Source organism: Protopterus annectens, chromosome 11.part0 (genome assembly GCF_019279795.1).
Source record: "Protopterus annectens isolate FY-2018-M chromosome 11.part0, PAN1.0, whole genome shotgun sequence".
In the NCBI taxonomy this organism is placed as follows: domain Eukaryota; kingdom Metazoa; phylum Chordata; order Ceratodontiformes; family Protopteridae; genus Protopterus; species Protopterus annectens.
The window spans coordinates 564,715,701-564,739,167 of NC_056745.1; the positions used below are offsets into that span (position 1 = coordinate 564,715,701).

A 23,467-nucleotide genomic window follows, 5' to 3' on the forward strand; every position below is an offset into this window, starting at 1 on the left:
TACTAATCCTATCAATAATAAACTGGCAGTGGAAGCATGCCCCACATAATTCCCAATTACTAAACTAATGTTATAATTAATAAATCTGCAGTGAATGCATGCCACACATGATTCCCAATACTAAACTAATGCTATACTTAATAAACCTAGAGTGGAAGCATGCCCCACATAGTACTAAATTACTATACTAATGCCATCATTAAAAAAACAGCAGTGGAATCATGCCTCACATAATTCCGAATTACTATACTAATAGTTTCATTAGTAAACCGGTAGTGAAAGCATGCCCGATATAATTCTCAATTCCTATACTAATGGTATCATTAATAAACTGGCAGTGGAAGCATGCCACACATAATTCCCAATTACTATACTAATGTTATAAGCAATACATCTGCAGTGAATGCATGCCACACATGATTCCCAATACTAAACTAATGCTATACTTAGTAAACCTAGAGTGGAAGTATGCCCCACATAGTACTAAATTACTATACTAATGCCATCATTAAAAAAACAGCAGTGGAATCATGCCTCACATAATTCCCAATTACTATACTAATAGTTTCATTAGTAAACGGTAGTGGATGCATGCCCCATATAATTCTCAATTCCTACACTAATGGTATCATTAATAAAATGGCAGTGGAAGCATGCCCCACATAATTCCCAATTACTATACTAATGTTATAATTAATAAATCTGCAGTGAATGCATGCCACACATGATTCCCAATACTAAACTAATGCTATCCTTAATAAACAAAGAGTGGAAGCATGCCCCACATAGTACTAAATTACTATACTAATGCCATCATTAAAAAAACAGCAGTGGAATCATGCCTCACATAATTCCCAATTACTATACTAATAGTTTCATTAGTAAACGGTAGGATGCATGCCCCATATAATTCTCAATTCCTACACTAATGGTATAATTAATAAAATGGCAGTGGAAGCATGCCCCACATAATTCCCAATTACTATACTAATGTTATAATTAATAAATCTGCAGTGAATGCATGCCACACATGATTTCCAATACTAAACTAATGCTATCCTTAATAAACAAAGAGTAGAAGTATGCCCCACATAGTACCAAATTACTATACTAATGCCATCATTAAAAAACAAGCAGTGGAAGCATGCCCAACATAATTTCCAATTACAGTAGCAATGTTATCTATAGCAAAACCAGCAATGGAAGCACATTGCAGATAATTTCCAATTACTATACTAAAGCTATTGTTAAAAAATAGCAGTGGAAGCACGCCCCACATATTTCCAAATTATGATACTAATGCTATCATTAATACACCGGCAGTGGAAGAAAGCCCCACATAATTCCCAATTACTACAGTAATGCTACTATTAGTAAAGCAACAGTGGAAGCATGCCCCACATAATTTCAAAATACGATACTAATGTTATCATTAATAAACCAGCAGTGGAAGTACGGCCCACATAATTCCCAATTACTATACTTATGCTATTATTAATAAACCAGCAGTGGTAGCACGCCCCACACAATTCACAAATTATGATACTAATGCTATCATTAATACAATGACAGTGGAAGCACACAGCACATAATTCCCAATTACTATACTAATGCTACCATTAATAAACCTGCAGTGGAAGCATGCCTCATATAATTCTGAATTACTATACTAATCCTATCAATAATAAACTGGCAGTCGAAACATGACCCACATAATTCCCAATTACTATACTAATGTTATAATTAATAAATCTGCAGTGAATGCATGCCACACATGATTCCCAATACTAAACTAATGCTATACTTAATAAACCTAGAGTGGAAGCATGCCCCACATAGTACCCAATTACTATACTAATGCCATCATTAAAAAACCAACAGTGGAATCATGCCTCACATAATTTCCAATTATTATACTAATAGTTTCATTAGTAAACCGGTAGTGGAAGCATGCCCCATATAATTCTCAATTCCTACACTAATGGTATCATTAATAAACTGGCAGTGGAAGCACATCCACCTGATTCCCAATTACTATACTAAAGCTGTCATTATTAAATGGGGAGTGAAAGCATGCCTGACATAATTCCCAATTACTATACTAATGCTTGCTTTAATAATCTGGGAGTGGAAGCATGTCCCACATGATTCCCAATTACTAGACTAATTCTCTCATTAATAAACCAGCAGTGAAAGCATGAGGGACATAATTTCCAATTACTGTACTAATGCTATCACAAATAAACCAGCAGTAAAAGCATGTCCTACATGATTCCCAATTACTAGACTAATTCTCTCATTAATAAACCAGCAGTGAAAGCATGAGGGACATAATTTCCAATTACTGTACTAATGCTATCATAAATAAACCAGCAGTGGTAGCATGCCCCACATAATTTTCAATTACTATACTAATGCTGTCATTAATTTACCAGAAGTGGAAGCAGGGCTGGGTTAATTCCCAACTGCAATACTAATGGTATCATTAATAATGAAAAAGTGGAAGCATATGCTACATAATTCCTAATTACTATGCTGATGCTATCATTAATAAATCAGCAGTGGAAGCATGCCTCAGGTAATTCCCAATTAGTATACTAATGCTATCATTAATAAACTGGCAGTGGAAACGTACCTCACATAATTCCCAAGTACTATACTAAAGCTATCATTAATAAACCAGCAGTGGAATCATGCCTCACATAATTTGGAATTACTACAATAATGCTATCATTAATACACCGGCAGTGGAAGCAAGCCCCACATAAGTTTCAATTACTACAGTAATCTACCATTAATAAACCACCAGTGGAAGCATGCCTCACATAATTCCTAATTACTATACTAATGTTATCATTTATAAACCAGCAGTGGAATCAAGCCTCACATAATTCCCAATTACGTCACTAATGCTTTCATTAATAAACTTGCAGTGGAAGCATGCCCACATAATTCCTAATTACTATACTAATTCTATCTTTAATAAACTGGCATTGGAAACATGCCTCACATAATTCCAATTTACTATACAAATGCTAATATTAATAAACCAGCAGTTGTAGCATGCCACACATAATTCCCAATTATTATACTAATGCTATCATTAATACACCGGCAGTAGAAGCACCCACAACATAATTCTCAATTACTATACTAATGCTATTATTAATAAAGCTGCAGGGAAAGCATACCCTAGATAATTCCTTATTATTATACTAATGCTATGAATAATAAACTGGCAGTGGAAGCATGCCCCACATAATTCCCAAAAAGTATACTAATGCTATAATTAATGAATCAGCAGTGGATACATGCTTCACAAAATTCTCTATTGCTATACTAATACTTTCATTAACAAACCAGCAGTGGAAATATGCCCAAAATAATTTCCAATTACAGTACTAATGCTATCTATGATAAAGCAGCAGTGGAAGCACACCCCACATAATTCCCAATAAATACACTAATGTTATCACTATTAAAATGTCAGTGGCGGCATGCCTCACATAATTCCCAATTACTATATTAATGGTCTCATTAATAAACCAGTAGTGGAAGCAAGCCTCACATAATTCCCAATTACTACACTAATGTTATCATTATTAAAATGGCAGTGGAGGCATGCCTCACATAATTCCCAGTTACTATATTAATGGTCTCATTAATAAACCAGCAGTGGAAGCATGCCCCACATAATTACCAATTGCTATACTGAAGGTCTGATTAATAAATCAGCAGTGGAAGTATGCCTCACATAATTCCTAATTACTATACTAATGCTATCATTAGTAAACCAGCAGTGGACGCATGCTCCACATAGTTCCCAATTAGTATAATATTGCCATTATTAATAAACTAACAGTGGAAACTTGCCTCACATATTACTATACTAATGCTGTCATTAATAAACCAGAAGTGGAAGCATGGCCCGGATAATTCACAACTACTATACTAATGATATGACTAATAAAGCAGCAGTGGAAGCATGCCCTACAAAATTCCCAATTACTATAATAATTGTATCATTAAAAGAGCAGCAGAAGAAGCATGTCCCACATAATTCCCATTTACTTTACTAATACTATTAGTAGTAAACCAGCAGCGGAAGCATGCTCCACATAATTCCCAATTACTATACTAATGCTTTCATTAATATACCACCAGTTGAAGTGGGCCTCACATAATTTGTAACTACTATACTAATGCTTTCATTAATAAACCAGCAGTCAAGTCATGCCTCACATAATTCCCAATTACAATACTAATGATTTCATTAATAAACCAGCAGTGGATGCATGCCCCACATAATTCATAATTACTACACTAATGCTATCATTAATAAACTAGCAGTGGAAGCATGCCCCACAATTCTCAAATACTATACTAATGATACCACTAATAAACCAGCAGTAGAAGCATGTCCCGAATAATTTCCAAATACTATAATAATGCCATACTTAATAAACCAGCAGTAGAAGCATGCCTCACGTAATTCCCAATTACTATACTAATGCTTTCAAAAATAAAGCAGCAGTGGAAGCATGCCCCACATAATTCCCAATTACTATACTAATGGTATCATTAATAAACCAGCAGTGGAAGCATTCCCCACATAATTCCCAATTACTATACTAATTCTATCATTAATAAACTGGCAGTGCCAGTAGTGGAAGCATGGCTCAGATAATTCCCAACTACTATACTAATGCTATCATTAATAAACCAGCAGTGGAAGCATGCCACACCTGATTACCAATAACTGTACTAATGCCAGAATTAATAAACCAGCAGTGGAAGCATGCCTGAAATAATTTCCAATTACAGCACTAATGCTATCTATAATAAGCCACCAGTGGAAGCACACCCCAAATAATTCCCAATTACTACACTAATGCTATCATAAATAAACCAGTAGTGGAAAAATGCCTCACATAATTCCCAGTTACTATACTAATGCTATCATTAATAAGCCAGCAGCGGAAGTATGCCCCATGTAATTTCCAATTACTATACTAATGTTATCATTAATAAAACAGTGGTGGAAGCATGCCACACATAATACCCAATTACTATACTAATGCTATGTTTAAAAACAGCAGTCAAAACACGCCCTACATAACTCTCAATTACAATATTAATGCTATCATTAATACTCTGGTAGTGAAAGCAAGTCCCACATAATTCCCAATTACTATAGTAATGCTACTGTTAATAAACCGGCAGTGGAAGCATGCCTCATATAATTCCTAATTAGTATACTAATGCTATCATTAATGAACCAGCAGTGAAATCATGCCTCACATAATTCCCAATTACTATACTAATTCTATCATTAATAAACTGGCAGTGGAAACATGCCTCACATAATTCCCAACTACCATACTAATGCTATTATTAATAAACCAGTAGTAGAAGCATGGCTCGGATAATTCCCAACTACTATACTAATGGTATCATTAATAAAACAGCAGTGAAAGTACACCCAACATAATTTCCAAATATTATACTAATGCTATAATTAATAAATCAGCAGTGGATGCATGCCTCACAAAATTCCCTGTTACTATACTAATACTTTCATTAACAAACCAGCAGTGCAAGCATACCAGACATAATTCCCCATTACTAAGCTAATGCAATTATTAATAATCCGGCAGTGAAAGCATGTCACACTTGATTCCCAAATACTGTACTAATGCCATCATTAATAAACCAGCAGTGGAAGCATGCCCGAAATAATTTCCAATTACAGTACTAATGCTAATTATAATAAATCGCCAGAAGCACACCCCACATAATTCCCAATTACTACACCAATGTCATCATTAATAAACCAGTAGTGGAGCATGCCTCACATAATTCCTAATTATTATACTAATGGTATCATTAATAAACCAGCAGTGGAAGCCTGCTCCACATAATTCCCAATTACTATACAAATTCCATCATTAATAAATCAGCAGGGAAGCATGCACCACATAATTTCTAATTACTATACTAATGCTACCATTAATAAACTGGCAGTGGAAGTGCACAGCACATAATTCCCAATTACTATGCCAATGCTATGATTAATAAAATAGCAGTGGAAGCATGCCCCACATAATTCACAATTACTATACTAATGTTACCTTTCATAAACCAGCCATGGAAGCATGCCTTACATAATTCCTAATTACTATACTAATGCTATTGTTAATAAACCAGTAGTGGAGGCATGCCTCACATAACTCCTAATTACTATACAAATACTATCATTAATAAATCAGCAGTGGAATCATGCCCCACATAAATCCCAATTACTATATTATTGCTATCATTAATAAAGTGGCCGTGGAAGCACACTCCACATAATTCTGAGTAACTATTCTAATGCTATCATTAATACATTGGCAGTAGAAACATGCCTTACATAATTCACAACTACCATACTAATGCTATCATTAATAAACCAGTATTGGAAGCATTGTTCGGATAATTCCCAACTAGTATACTAATGTTACCATTAATAAACCAGCAGTGGAAGTACACCCATCATAATTTCCAATTACTGTACTAATGCTAAGACTAATAAACTAGCAGTGGAAGCATACATCACATAATTCCCAATTACTATACCAATGCTATCAATAATAAACCAGCAGTGGAAGCATGCACCACAAAATTCCCAATTACTATACAAATGGTATCATTAATTAAACAGCAGTGGAAGCATGCCCCACATAATTTCCAATTGTGATACTAATACTGTCATTAATACACCGGGAATGGAAGCATACCCTACATATTTCCCAATTACTATACTCATGCTATCATTAATAAAACAGCACTGGAAGCATGCCCCACATAATTCCGAATTTCTATACTAATGCTATTGTTAATAAACCAGCAGTGGAAGCATGCCTCACATAATTCCTAATTACTATACTAATTCTACCATTAATAAACTGGCAGTTGAATCATGCCTCACATAATTCCCAATTAATTCACTTATGCTTTCATTAATATACTGGCAGTGGAAGCATGCCCCACATAATTGTATACTGTATAAGCAAAAACAAATTGGAAAATGCTTTGGCTAGACACACAAGTGAATTTGAGGGGCATGAATTTAGATTCAGGGTCCTTGACCAATTGAATAATGATGGAAGAGGTGGCCCTGAGATATTAAAATTAGAAAGAATAGAGCTTCTTTGGCAACTTAGAATGAATGCTTGTCAATATCCTGGTTTAAACTAAATGTGCTCAATTATGTGTATTCTTAGATTGAAAAATTTAAGTAGATAAGGGATAGAGTATTAATAAGTGTTTGTACAATAGTCAACAAATCAAGATGGCATTGTATTAAAGTATGCCAGTGTAGTTTAAGGTACTATCAGCCTTAGAATATAATAACTGGTTCAAATAGTTTTATGGTACGTAATTTTTATTTAATACGTTAATAGTATTTGTTAGTCGAGCTGTGATTAGGTATAGGCACTATAACCATTGGTTTATGGTTTTAATAATTGCCTAGGCTGATACAATGTTGTGATATTTGTACTTAAGTTATATATATTATTTTTAGGTAACTTTAGGTGTTGTTTTTAATATATTTTTTCTTCTTCTTTTTTCATTTTATTTTAAATGTACTTTGTGATGATTATTATTGTATAGATTGAGTTTGATAGGTATCTTTTATAGTTTGTATAGTATAATAGCTACTAGGTTGTAAGATTTTAGAAAGAATATGACAGAATACGTATGTATACTTTCAGAATATGATTCATCAATACTTAGGAATTTACTAACAATAGATGCCATAAAAAATTTTATATTCATAGTAGTTTCTAACTATACAAGCTAAAACTCTTACCATTCTTACCACTTTAAAGTGTAAAGATTAATTAACTCATCAATCATGTGACTTGGCCTAATTAACTATATAAGATATGTGAAGTAGTGAATGCCCATGTGTTTTATTCTGAGGAAGTTGGGATATTGTACCTGACGAAAAGTGGATTTTATTTTTTGTACACTTAAATTAAAGAACTTTACGTACTATCTGCTTGTCAGCATTGGTCGTCTTTGTTGTGGTACCAGGATTTGTTTGGTGCAGCGAGTCAGCTTATTTTCAATAGTTTGGTTTCATGCCCCACATAATTCCCAATTACTATACTAATGCTATTGTTAATAAACCAGCAGTGGAATCATGCCTCACATAATTCCCAGTTACTTCACTTATGCTATCATTAATAAAGCGGCAGTGGAAGCATGCTCCACATAATACCGAGTAACTATTCTAATGATATCATTAATACACTGGCAGTAGAAACACACGTCACATAATTCACAACTACCATACTAATGCTATCATTAATAAACCAGTATTGGAAGCATGGTTTGGATAATTCCCAACTACTATACTAATGTTACCCTTAATAAACCAGCATCAGAAGCATACCCGACATAATTTCCAATTACTATACTAATGCTAAGATTAATAAACCAGCAGTGGAAGCATGCCCCACATAATTCCCAATTACTATACTAATGCTATCAATAATAAACCAGCAGTGCAAGCATGCCCCCACATAGTTCCCAGTTACTATACTAATGTTACCATTAATAAACCAACAGTGGAAGTACACCCAACATAATTTCCATTTACTATACTAATGTCTTCATTTATAAACCAGCAGTAGAAGCATGCAGCACATAATTCCCAATTACTATACTAATGCTATCATTAATAAACCAGCAGTGGAAGCATGCCACACATGATTCACAATCACTAAACTAATGCTATCATTAATAAACCAGCAGTGAAAGCATGCTCCACATAATTTCCAATTACTATACTAACGCCATCATTAAAAAACTAGCAGCGGAAGCATGCCCGACATAATTTTCAGTTACAGTACTAATGCAATCTATAATAAACTAGCAGTGGAAGCACACCGTACATAATTTCCAATTACTGTACTAAAGCAATAATTAAAAAAACAGCTGTGGAAACATACCTCACATAATTCCCAATTACTATACTAATGCTTTCATTATTAAACCAGCAGTGGAAGCATGCCCCACATAATTCTCTATTACTACACTAATGGATCATTAATAAACTGGCAGTGGAAGAATGCCCCACATACTTCCCAATTACTATACAAAGCTATCATTAATAAACAGGGAGTGGACGCATGTCTGACATAATTTCCAATTACTATACTAATTTTAAGATTAATAAACCAGCAGTGGAAGCATGCCCCACATAATTCCCAATTACTATACTAATGCTATCAATAATAAACCAGCAGTGCAAGCATGCCCCACATAGTTCCAAGTTACTATACTAATGTTACCATTAATAAACCAGCAATAGAAGCATGCAGCACATAATTCCCAATTACTACACAAAGCTATCATTAATAAATGGGGAGTGGACACATGTCTGACATAATTCTCAATTACTATACTAGTGCTTTCATTAGTAATCTGGCAATGGAAGCTTCTCCCACATAATTCCCAATTATTATACTAATGGTATCATTAATGAAGCAGTAGTGGAAGCACGCTCCACATAATTCCCAGTTAGTATACTAATTTTATCATGAATAAACCGGCAGAGGAAGCATGCCCCACCTGATTCCTAATTACTGTACTAATACCATTATTAATAAACCAGCAGTGGAAGCATGCCCAAAATAATTTTCAATTACAATACTAATGCTAGCTATAATAAGCCAGCAGCGGAAGCACAAGCCACAATAATTTCTAATTACTACACTAATGCTATCATTAATAAACCAGTAGTGGAAGCATGCCTTACATAATTCCCAATTATTATACTAATGATATCATTAATAAACCAGCAGTGGAGGCATGCCCCCCCCACAATTCCCAATTATTATACAAATGGTATAATTAATAAACCAGCAGTGGAAGCATGCCCCACATAATTTCAAATTACTATAGTAATGCTATCATTAATAAACCGGCAGTGGAAGTCCACCCCACATAATTCCATATCACTATGTTAATGCTATCATGAATAAAATAGCAGTGAAAGCATGACCCACATAATTCCCAATTACTACACTAATGCTGTCACTAACAAAGCAGCAGTAGAAGCACGCCCCACATATTTCGAATTATGATACGCATCATCATCAGCCTCCTTTTTCCCATTTTTTCTACTTGCGGTCGGGGTATCGTGTTAACTGTTGCCAACTCTCCCGATTCAGTGCCACACTCCTGCCTTCTTCAACAATCGTGCCTGATTGTCACAGATCTTCTTTCACACAATCCATCCACCTCTTTGCTGGATGTCTTTACTTCCTCTTACCTTCTTCCTGTCTGTCACAAATCTTCCTCACCAGATTGTCTTCTGCTTTTATACATATGTGCCCAAACCACCGTAATCTGTTCTCTTTGATCTTTTCTGCAATTGGAGCTACTTTGGCTTCTCCTCTTATGTCCTCAGATTTTCACCTGTCCCACAGTGTGCATCCTATCACCTTTTTCAGGCACTTTATTTCCATCACCTCTAGCTTCAACTGTTCTGCCTTTACTGCCCAGGTTTCTGTACTATGCAGTAGTACTGGTCACACCATTGACTTGTACACCTTACTTTTCAGCTTCTTTGGCATTCTTCTGTCATAGACTACACCTGATACTCTATGCCAGTTGGTTGCAGCCCCTCTGATCCTAGCTTTGACCTCTTCATTCAGACTACCCTTCTCCTCAACCACCCTCCCAGATACTTAAAGCTGTTTACCTGTTCCACTATCTTCCCTTCTATCTCTATTCTCAGCTTCTTCTGATTTTCCCAATTTGCTGCCATTACCACCGCCTTATCTATGCTTAGTTTCATCCCATGTACCTTCAGATTTGCATTCCATTCTCCTATCCTTTGCTGAAGTTCTAACTCAGAGTCTGCCTGTACTGCTACATCAATAACAACTACCAAGCACAGCAAAATGATAAGATGCAACCAGTCAATGTTTGTAAGGCAGTAATCCAGGAGCTTTAATATAGTGAGCTCTTTCCCTCTGACATCTCGGCCGTAGCCTTCAAGGAGTAAAGGACCTCAAAAACACATACACTTTAAATAGTAACAGCAATCAATAATTAATTAATTATACCATTAAAAAATTTGAAAATTAAACAATGAAATTAAACAATTAAAAAACTAAATTAATACTCTCCAATTCAATTCCTCATTCAACCCAAAATGGTATAAAGTGCCAAATTTTAAAATATAAACAGATCCTTTAAATAATAACTGTCTTTTAAAATTATTTACATCAAATTGAGATACATTAACTAACACCGTTCCTTTTAGCCCCTCATTACTACCTTGATGAAATTTCTTAAAGTGCATTGCAATAGAACTTTCTTATTTACTATTACTGATATCCCTTGTATGCTCCATTAGTCTTACTTTAAATTACCTCTTTGTCTCCCCAATATAAAATTGGTTATAGGGGCACTTGAGGGCATAAATGACGCCCTCAGTATTGCATGTAAAATGATCCCAAGTATTAAAAAATATATTATCAATTTGTGGAAAACTCCTAACCACAAACTTGCACACCTTACATCTACCACAAGGTGAAGTCCCACTTAATAATACTCTATGTTCTAAATTCATAGAAGGCATAGTAAATTTACTTCTCACTATAAAATTCTGAATATTTTTGCCTCTTCTAAAGGAAATCCCCAATTTTTCCTTCAGCCATTCAGCCACATTTCTCAGGGAACAAAGATATTCCCAATAATACCTCACCTGTTGGACCATTTTGACGCTCAAACAACTACGTGTAGTTACAAAATAGATGGTATCAGTCTGTTCTTTATCCTTATTATATACAGAAGTACTGAATGGCTTATCTACATCACTACTTCCCCTTCTATCATTACTTTTAAAGAATTTTATACAGCTTTTGTCAATCATCTCCTTACTATATCTCCTTCTCCCAAACATCTCAACAGTTTTACCCAGTTCTCATTTAAAATCATGGTCATTATTGCATAACCTAGAACTCCTAAGGACTTCACCAAAAGATAATGCCTTCAATGTATGGGTGGGGTGACAACTTTGTCCATGTACAAACTGTGTTCCCTCTTTAAATTTCCTATTGACTGATGTACATGTTTTTTTTTCCTTCCACAATACTCAATATAGCATCCAGGAAAGATATTCGGGTCCCTACTTTAAGGCCATCAGATTCTAAATGGAATCTATTATTATGTAATTCAGAAACAAAGTTTACAACTAAGTCTTGTCCCCTTGCACCAAAAATATTAGGTCATCAATAAACCTATAATACCTAATAAAGTGTTTGCGGAAAAAGTAATTTCTATACAAATGTTCAGTCTCAAAAAGGCCCATGCTCAAATTGGCATACATAGGGGCAAAAGCTGCCCCATGGCTGTCCCCTGTTTCTGTCTATGCAGACTATTATTGAACTCAAAGAAATTATGAGTTAGACAAAAATGTACAAGTTCTACTATATATTCAGTAGATGGACTACTACCTAAAAAAAATTTAATTGCCTTAATCCCAAATTCATGCCGAATGTTCGTATATAGGCTCTTAACATCTAACATGATCCAATACATTTCGTTGTTCCATTCAATATTCTTTATTTTGTCTAAAAAATCAAATATATCACGAATATATGATGGTAAAGTCTTCACTATAAGTAACAAATAGCTATGTAAAAAGAGCCCTATCTTGTTCAAAAAATATTCACAACCCGAGACTATAGGTATCCCTGGGGGTTGTGAAAGACTCTTATGTATTTTAGGAAGGCAATAAAATAGAGCCATCCTACAACCCTCAACATTAAACTTCTTATTAATATCCATTTTAGTAAAACATCCCAATCTATATCCTTTATTAAGTAGTTCAACATAGTTAAGAATGGCCATCATCATTATAAGCAGATATATCAACTCTTTCATAAATACCGCTGTCACTCAAGTGTTCCTCACACATAGCCAAATATTGCAGACAGTGCATAACAACAAGTTTATTCCCTTTATCTGAAGGTTTAAATATTATATCCTGCATCTTACTAAGAGTCTGGAGAGCTTTCCACTCTCCCAAGGATAAATTATATTTAATCCCAGATTTATTTTTTATAAAGTCGTTGTATGAACCTTCAATGGCAAAATTTAACAAATTTGAAAAATGAACAACATCCTCATTTAGAAATGACGGCATAAAGTAACTTTTATGCTTAACATAGTTAGTATCCATTCTACAATATGCATTACATACAACATCCGCATTACAAGTATGAAAACTTTTGCACAAAGTATTGAAACTATCTTCAGACATAGATGTTACATTGTCATCACTAATGTTATAAAAGTAACTTTTTAAGTGTAGTTTTCTACTAACTTAAAAACATCACACAATGTCATACATACGCAGTAGCACAGTTGGTATGAACTTGAGTCCGCGGTTCAAAACCGCATATTCTAAATCAGAAAACATATGCCCAGACAAGTTAACCACATAGTCTCTGGAAGTAATTTGAGGTAATAGATCACCATTTACCTCTCTTGTAGCCCCCTCTGTTGATGTTGATCTCTCTAGGCTTGTCCTTGTGGTTCACGCTACACTGTACTGCTACATTGTCTGCATACAGCAGCTTTGCTGATATGTCCCCTCCAGCCTGTTTGCTAATGTAGTCCATCACCATTATGAATTGCAGTGGGCTCAGAGCTGAACCCCGATGTACACACACTCCCACTGGGAACCCCTCTCTGAACACTGTTCATACTTGAGTCACTGGGTCCTTGTACATAGCCTGCACTAATTCTACCAATGTTTCCGGGACTTCAAACCACCACAGTACTGCTCAGATTAGCTTTCTTGGGACCTTGTCATATGCTATCTCCAAGTCTAGGAATGCCCAGGTGGACTCTTTCCTCATTTCTAGCTTCTTCTCAAGTATCTTTCTCAATGCAAATATTGGCCAATTGCGCTGCATCCTGATCTGAATCTAAACTGTTCATCTCCCATCTTACATTCTACTGCTATGTGTATCCATTTATTAATCATTCTCTCCAGTACTTTCATGCAGTGTGGTAGGAGTTTGATCCCTCTGTACTGCCCACAATTGTGGATGTCCCCTTTGTTCTTGTACACTGGCACAAGTATGCCTTTCTCTCCATACTGCTATTAGTACCCTCAGGAGCCATTTCTCCCCTATCTCACCCAGCATCTTTATCATATCTGCTGTCACCTCATCTGAGCCTGCTGCTTTCCCTGACGTCATCTTCCTTAGTGCTGTTCTTACTTCTTCTAAGGTGGGCTCCTCTTCTTCTCTAATTGTAGGCTGTTTCTGGGGCAGTACAGCTTCTGTGGGGTTTTCTACATTCAGAAGTTGCTGGAAATACTCCTTCCATCTGCCTTTGATGTCCTGTGGACTGGTAAGCAGGTTGTTGCTGGCATCTCTTATGAAGGGTGTCTGACTATCTTCTTTATCTTTCTGTATTTTCCTCGCAACCTGATATAGTTTCTTTGTGCCCCTTACTGAGTCACTTTTCAGAAGTTGGTAGAGTGCCTCTGATACCCTATTCTTTGCTATTGCAAGTTCTTTCTTAGCTTCTTTGTTATCCAACCAGTAGTCCTTCCTATCCTGGTCAGTCTTTTCTATCTCCCATTTCTTCCTGCACTCCTTTCTTTTGATGACTTCCTGGACTTCTGCATTCCACCACCAGCTTTCCTTATGTACCTTATTTCCATACCTGGCTTGGCCACATATTTTTTCTGTAGTCCTAACACATGCTATTTTTAGGCGGTGCCTCTCCTCTTCAACTCCACCTATTTTCTCCTCTTCTTGGGGTACTAGTGCCCTGAGTAATTCCTTCAACTGCTGTACTTTCTCTCCAGTCAGCTTCCAGGTCTTCAGCCTGGTCTCTGTTGACCTTAGAGCCTTCTCTGACCACTGCTTGCAGCTGATTGTGGCAACTAATGGTTTATGCTGTGGGCTGACTGTTTCACTGGGGATGACTTTGCAATCATGGATTATACCCCAGTCCTTTTTCCTTACTAGGAGGAAGTCTACCTGAGTTGCATGTTGGCTACTCTTGTATGTGATCTTGCAACTGTCTCTCTTTCTGAACCATGTGTTGGCTACTATCAAGCCATTTGCCAGAGAGAAGTCTAGAATGGCTTCTCCTTCTTTATTTCTGTTACCCCACCTGTGTGGACCCAGGCAGTCCTCATATCTTGTTCTGTCTGTCCCGATATGTGCATTCAAGTCACCCATTATCAACACCAATTCATGTTGTCCTGCTTTATCTAGTAGGTCCTGCAACTGCTGTCTGAATGCATTCTTTTCCTCACTTTCACAACCCTGCTGTGGAGCATATGCTGAGATTATGAACACTGCCCTATCATTACAATGGAGTCTGATTGCCATGAGTCTGTCATTAATTCTGATGATATCCCTCACTTCCTTCTGAAGCTTCTCTCACCACAATTCCTACACCATTTCTAGCCTGTCCCCCACCTGAGTAGTAGAGTCTGATTCCCAAGCCAAGTGGCTTTGCTGCACTGCCCTTCCATCTTGTTTCTTGGATACATAGGATGTCCAGCCTCCTCTGTATCATCATGTCATCCACTTCCAAGCTGCATCCTGTCAGTGAACCTACATTAAGCATAGCAATTCTCAGTTCATGTTTGGCAGGTTGGTTGGTTTTATGTCCAGCTTTTGCTCAACAGAGCTATCCCAGGTAACCCAGGCTGGGCAACAAGACACCAGCCAGCCAGTAGCTTATTGGCCCAGGGTTACTGGCCTTTATGGTGGCCACACACTGGACAATAGGGGCACATATACCCCTCCCACCATTAGCAAGGGTCTCTGGCGTGGGTGAGAGTAGGCCGGGTCCTCAACTCACTTATCACTGGTAACCACCCATGGCCATTTTTGGCGACATTAGTCAATATGACAGAATCACCTAGAGCCATAATTTACAATGAGTGGCTAGTCCCGCCATGGTACGCAGTCTGTGATCCATGTTCTTCTATCTTGAGGATACTGTGTACCACAGTAGATGCCCAAACTGGTTGGTCTTCATAACTCTTCCTCCTATAGGGCACCATGTAGAGTCTGTGCTGCTGCCCACAGCTCCATTCATTGGTGAGTTTGAGATGGAAATGCTCAGCATGCTTTTCGGACATGGGAGAAACCCCACCCCACATAGGGAGAACATGCAAATTCCAAATAGGCATTGGTCAGAGGTCAGGATCGAACCTTGTACCTTGAGCAAAGGAGGCAAAGACCTTAACCACTAAGCCATCTGGTCTCTGCCAAATTATGATACTAATGCTGTCATTAATACACCGGCAGTAGAAGCATGCCCCACATAATTCAGAATTATTATACTAATGCTACTGTTAATAAACCAGCAGTGGAAGCATGCCTGACATAATTCCAAATTACTATATTATTGCTATCATTAATAAACTGGCAGTGGAAGCACACTCTACATAATTCCCAGTAACTATTCTAATACTATCATGCCTGACATAATTCCCAGTTACTTCACTAATGCTTTCATTAATAAAGTGGCAGTGGAAGCATGCCCCACATAATTCCCAAATACTATATTATTGCAATCATTAATAAACCAACAGTGGAAGCACACTCTACATAATTCCCAGTCACTATTCTAATGCTACCATTGGTAAACTGACAGTAGGAACATGCCTCACATAATTCCCAACTACCATACTAATGCTATTATTAATAAACCAGTATTGGAAGCATGGCTCGGATAATTCCCAACTACTATACTAACGTTACCATTAATAAACCAGCAGTGGAAGGCCACCCAACAGAATTTCCAGTTACTATACTAATGCTATGATTAATAAACCAGCAGTGGAAGCATACCCCACATAATTCCCAATTACTATACTAATGCTCTCAATAATAAACAGGCAGTGGAAGCAAGCCACAGATAATTTCCAATTACTACATTAAAGCTATTATTAACAAACCAGAAGCGGAATCATGTCTCACATAATTCCCAATTACTACACTAATAGTATCATTAATAAACTGGCAGTGGAAGCATGCCTCACATAATTCCCAATAACTATACTAATGCTTTCATTAAAGATCTGGCAGTGGAAGCATGTTCCACATAATTCCCAATTACTATAATAACTACATCACTAATAATGGAGTAGTGGAAGCATGCCCCCCATAATTCTCAATTACTATACTAATTCTATCATTAATAAACCAGCAGTAGAAGCATGCCCCACATAATTCCCAATTACTGTAAAAATGCTATCATTATTAAACCTGCAGTGGAAGCATGCCCCACATAATTTCCAATTACTATACCAATGCTATCATTAATTAACCAGTAGTGGAATCATGGCTCGGATAATTCCCAACTGCTGCACTAATGGTATCATTAATAAAGCAGAACTAGAAGCATACACCACATAATTCCCAATTACTATACTAATGCTATCATTAATAAACCAGCAGTGGAAGCATACCCCACATAATTCCCAATTAGCATACTAAAGCTTTCATTAATAAACTAGCAGTGGAAACATGCCTCACATAATTCCCAATTTCTATTTCGATTTCTACTAATGCTATCATTAATAAAGCAGTAGTGGAAGTTTGGATCAGATAATTCCCTACTACTGTTCTAATGGTATCATTAATAAAGCCGCAGTGGAAGGATGCCCCACACAATTCCCAATTACTATACTAATGCTAGCATTAATAAAGCAACAGTGGAAGCATGCCCCAAATAATTCCCACTTACTATACTAATGCTATCACTAGTAAACCTGCAGTTGAAGCACGCTCCACATAATTCCCAGTTATTATGCTGATGCTGCTTTCATTAATAAACCAGCAGTGGAAGCATACCCAGAAAAATTCCCAATTACTATACTAAAGTTATCATTAATTAACTGGCAGTGGAATCACGCCCCACATAATTCCCAATTACTATACTAAAGCCATTATTAATAAATGGGGGTTTAAAGCATGGCTGACATAATTCCCAATTACTATACTAATGCTTTCATTATTAATTCAGCAATGGAAGCATGTCCCACATACTGTAATTCCCTACTACTATACTAATGGTAAGCATGCCCAAACAATTCCAAAATGCTATACTAATGCTATCATTAATAAACTAGCAGTGAAAGCACACCCCTCAAAATTCCCAATTACTATGCTAATGCTATCATTAATAAACAAGCAGTGGAAGCATGCCTCACATAATTCCCACTTACTATACTAATGCTGTCATGAATAAACAGGCAGTGGAAACACACCACATATAATTACAAATTACTATACTAATGGCACCGTTAATAAAGCAGCATTGGCTGCATGCTCCACATAATTCCCAATTACTATACTAATGCTATGGTTAATAAACCAGAAGTGGAAGAATGTCCCACATAATTCCCAGTTACTATTCTATTGCTATCATTAATAAACCAGCAGTGGAAGCACGCCTCACAGAATACCCAATTACTATACTAATGCTATCATTAATAAACCAGCAGTTGATGCATGCCTCACATAATTCTAAATTCTAAATGCCAGTAGTGGAAGAATGCCTCACATAATTCCCAGTTATTATACTAATGCTGTCATGAAAAACCAGCAGTGGAAACACACCACACATAATTCCAAATTACTATACTAATGCTATCATTAATGAACTAGCAGTAGAACCATCGCCCACATAATTCCCAAATACTATACTAATGCTTTCATTAATAAACCAGAAGGAGAAGCATGCCCCACATAATTGCCAATTACTATACTAATGCTATCATGAATAAAACAGCAGTGGAAGCATGACCCACATAATTCCCAATGACTATACTAATGCTATCATTAATAAACTAGCCGTGGAAGCATGCCCACATAATTCCCAATTACTATGCTAATGCTATAATTAATAAACCAGCAGTTGATGCATGCCTCACATAATTCTAAATTACTATACTAATGCTTTCATGAATAAACTGGCAGTGGAAGCACACCCCACATAATTCCCAATCACTATTCTAATGCGATCGTTAATAACCCAGTAGTGGAAGCAAGTCCCATATAATTCCCAGTTACTATACCAATGCTATCATTAACAAACCAGCAGTGGAAGCATGTCCAACATAATTCCCAATTACTATACTAATGATGTCATGAATAAATTGGCAGTGGAAGCACACCCCACATAATTTCCAATTACTATACTAATGCAATCGTTAATAACCCAGCAGTGGCAGCACGCCTCACATAATTCCCAATTACTATACTTAGACTGTCATTAATAAGCCAGTAGTGGAAGAATGCTCCACATAATTCCTAATTACTATACTAATGCTATCATTAATGAACTAATAGTAGAACCATACACACATAATTCCCAATCACTGTACTAATGCAATCAATAATAAATTCCCAATTACTATACTAATGATATCATTAATAAACCAGCAGTCGAAACATGTCTCACATAGTTTCCAATTTCTACAGGAATGGTATTATTAATAAAGCAGGAGTGGAAGCATGCCCCACATAATTCCCAATTACTATACTAATGGTATCATTAATAAAGCAGCAGTGGAAGCATGTCACGCATAATGACATTTTATTTTACTAAACTTATTTTTAATAAACTGGCAGTGGAAGCATGCCCCACATTAAATTACATTACTAATGTGATCATTAATAAGCTATCAGTGGAATAATGCCCCACATAATTCCCAATTACCATACTAATGTCAAGTTACTATACTGTTGATATCATTAATAAACCAGTAGTGGATGCACGCCTCACATAATTCCCAATTACTATACTAATGCTATCATTACTAAGCCAGTAGTGGAAGAATGCTCTACATAATTCCTAATTACTCTACTAATGCTATCATTAATGAACTAACAGTAGAACCATGCCTCCCATAATTCCCAATTACTATCATAATGCTATCATTAATAAATCAGCAGAGAAGCATGCCCCCCATAATTCCCAGTTACTGTACTAATGGTATCATTAAAAAATCATCAGTGTAAACATGCCCGACACAGTTACCAATTACTACACTAAGGATGTTACTAATAAAGCAGCAGTGGAAGCACGCCTCACATAATTCCTAATTACTACATTAATGCTTTCATTAATAAACCAGCAGTGGAATCAGACCTCACAAAATTACCAGTTACTGTAGTAATGCTCTCATTATTAAACCAGCAGTGGAAGCATCTCCCACATAATTCCCATTTACTATACTAATGGTATCATTAATAAACCTGTAGTGGAAGCATGCTTCAGATTATTCCCAATTCCTATACTAGTGGTATCAATAATAAAGCAGGAGTGGAAGCATACCCCACATAATTTGTAATTATTATACTAATGGTATCATTAATAAACCAGCAGTGGAAGCACACCTCACATAATTCCCTATTACTATGACTGTAAACTGGGAGCAATTACTGAATCCCCAAACTATGTGGATATTCTACAAAAGGGCCTTACAGAAACAGATGCTTGGTGCCAGAGCCATGGGCTCAAGCTCAATGCTAAGAAATGTATAGTTATCCCTTTTGGGAAAAAACATGTACCTGTGGATTGCCACATAGGTGGCAGTACAATAAACATTGAATGTGGGATAAGAGACTTAGGGACACAGGTAGACAGTAGTCTCACCTTCAATGACCACATCGCCACAACAGTCAGAAAATTCTTCTATGTGGCACATCTCATCACTAATAGTTTTTCATCCAGGAAAAAGGAGGTCACTGTCCCACTGTACTCATCTTTTATTAGACCCATTACATACATACAATGCCCCGTTTGGTATGTACCTCTCAAGACATCTGCAACAATTGGAAAGGCCGCAGAAATACCTCACTAAAAGAATCACAAGCCTAAAGCAGATTCTCTATGCTGACCATCTAAAAAAACTCCAGCTATACTCTGTCACATATCGTCTACTCAGAGGTGATCTCTGCTTAACATAAAAGGCCATGTCAAACTCAGAGCTGTTGGACATGCTACACTTAAAGAAATCCCAATCCCTCAGAGCCACACACTCCAGGGATCTAAACCTTGTCATCACAATGAACAAAACATGCTGGAGGGATAGGTTCCTGACTCAGAGACTCCCCAGACTCTGGAATAGACTGCCCATACATGTCAAGCAGAGCACTTCTTTGGCCCTCTTCAAAAGTAACCTTGACTATTGGATGGGAGATAGGAAATTCCTCCTGGGGATCATGTCAGTCGCCCTGCTTGACAGGGGTCCAGGGAAGTAAATATTGTGGGAAGAAATAGCCAGGGAATTGTTATGGCTAGGCTTGCATAAGCCCTAGGGCCAATAGCCTAGTACCAACCTATGGACATATGAACCTATGAACTATACTAATGCTTTCATTAATAAACCAGCAGTGGAAGCATGACCCACATAATTCCCAATTACTATGCTAATGCTATCTTTAATAATTCAGCAGTGGAAGCAACCCTCACATAATTCCTAATTACTATGCTAATGCTGTCATGAATAAACCAGCAATGGAAGCACATCCCACATAATTCCCAATTACTATACTAATGCTATTGTTTAGAAACCAGAACTGGAAGCACGCCTCGCATAATTCCCAAGTAGTATACTAATGCTATCATTAATAAGCTAGTAGTGGAAGAATGCTCCACATAATTCCTAATTAGTATACTAATGCTGCCATTAATGAACTAGCAGTAGAACCATGGCCCACATAATTCCCAAGTACTATACTTATGTGATCATTAATAATACTGGAGCAGTGCCTCGTGCTTTTCTTGGATCATTAATAAACCATCAGTGGAAGCAAGCCCCACATAATTCCCAATTTCTATACTAATGCTATTATTAATAAACCAGCGGTGGATGCATACCTCACAAAATTCCCAATTACTATACTAATGGCATCATTAATAAACCAGCAGTGGAAGCATGTCCCACATAATTCCCAATTACTACACTAATGCTATCATTAATAACCCAGCAGTAGAATCATGCCCCACATAATTTGCAATTATTCTACTAATGCTATCCCTAATAAGCCAGCAGAGGAAGCATGCCCCACATTTTTCCAAATTACTATACTAATCATCATCATCTTCTATCAGCTGTTCCCGTTAGGGGTCGCCACAGCGGATCATCTGTTTCCATTTCTTCCTGTCCTCTGCATCTTGCTCTGCCACACCAACCACCTGCATGTCCTCTCTCACCACATCCATAAATCTTATCTTAGGCCTTCCTCTTTTCCTGTTACCTGGTAGCTTCATCCTTAACATTTTTTCCAAATATACTCAGCATCCCTCCTCAGCACATGTCCAGACCAATGTAATCTTGCCTCTCTGGCTTTGTCTCCAAACCTTCCAACCTGGGCTGTCCCTCTAATATACTTATTCCTAATCTTGTCCACCCTTGTCACAGCCAGTGCAAATCTTAACATCTTTAACTCTGCCACATCCAGCTCAAACTCCTGCTTTTTTGTCAATGCCACTGTCTCCAACCCATATAACATAGCTTGTCTCACTACCCTCTTGTAGACCTTCCCTTTCACTCTTACTGGTACTCGTCTGTCACAAATCACTCCTGACACTCTTCTCCATCCACTCCATCCTGCCTGTACTCTCCTCTTCACCTCTCTTCCACACTCACCATTACTCTTAACTATTGATCCCAAGTATATAAACTCATCCACCGTTGCCACCTCTACTCCTTGCATCCTCACCATTCCTCTATCCTCCCTCTCATTCACACACACATATTCTGTCTTAGTCCTGCTGACCTTCATTCCTCATCTCTCTAGAGCATATCTCCATCTCTCCAGGGTCTCCGCCACCTGTTCCCTACTCTCACTACAGATAACAATGTCATCTGCAAACATCATAGTCCATGGGGACTCCTGTCTGATCTCGTCTGTCAACCTGTCCATCACCATTGCAAATAGGAAAGGGCTCAGAACTGATCCTTGATGTAATCCCACCTCCACCTTAAACGCATCCGTCACTCCCACCGCAGACTTCACCGCTGTCACACTACCCTCATACATATCCTGTACCACTCTTATATACTTCTCTGACACTCCTGACTTCCTCATACAATACCACAACTCTTCTCTAGGCACTCTGTCATATGCTTTCTCTAAGTCTACAAAAACACAATGCAGCTCCTTCTGACCTTCTCTGTACTTCTCCATCAACACTCTCAGAAAAAACATCACATCTGTAGGGCTCTTTCCTGGCATGAAACCATACTGCTGATCACTAATCATCATGTCCCTTCTTATCCTAGCTTCCACTACTCTTTCCCATAACTTCATGCTGTGACTGATCAATTTAATCCCTCTGTAGTTACTACAACTCTGCACATCACCTTTATTCTTAAAAATCAGTACCAAAACACTTTTTC

The 23,467-nt window shown here is 37.1% G+C and overlaps 1 protein-coding gene across 2 annotated transcripts in view; it reads right to left on the reverse strand.

Annotated features, from left to right (window-relative positions):
- LOC122815513 (solute carrier organic anion transporter family member 1C1-like) overlaps window positions 1-23,467 on the reverse strand; it is a 4,185,790-nt gene that overhangs the window by 2,220,597 nt on the left and 1,941,726 nt on the right. The window lies entirely within an intron of this gene.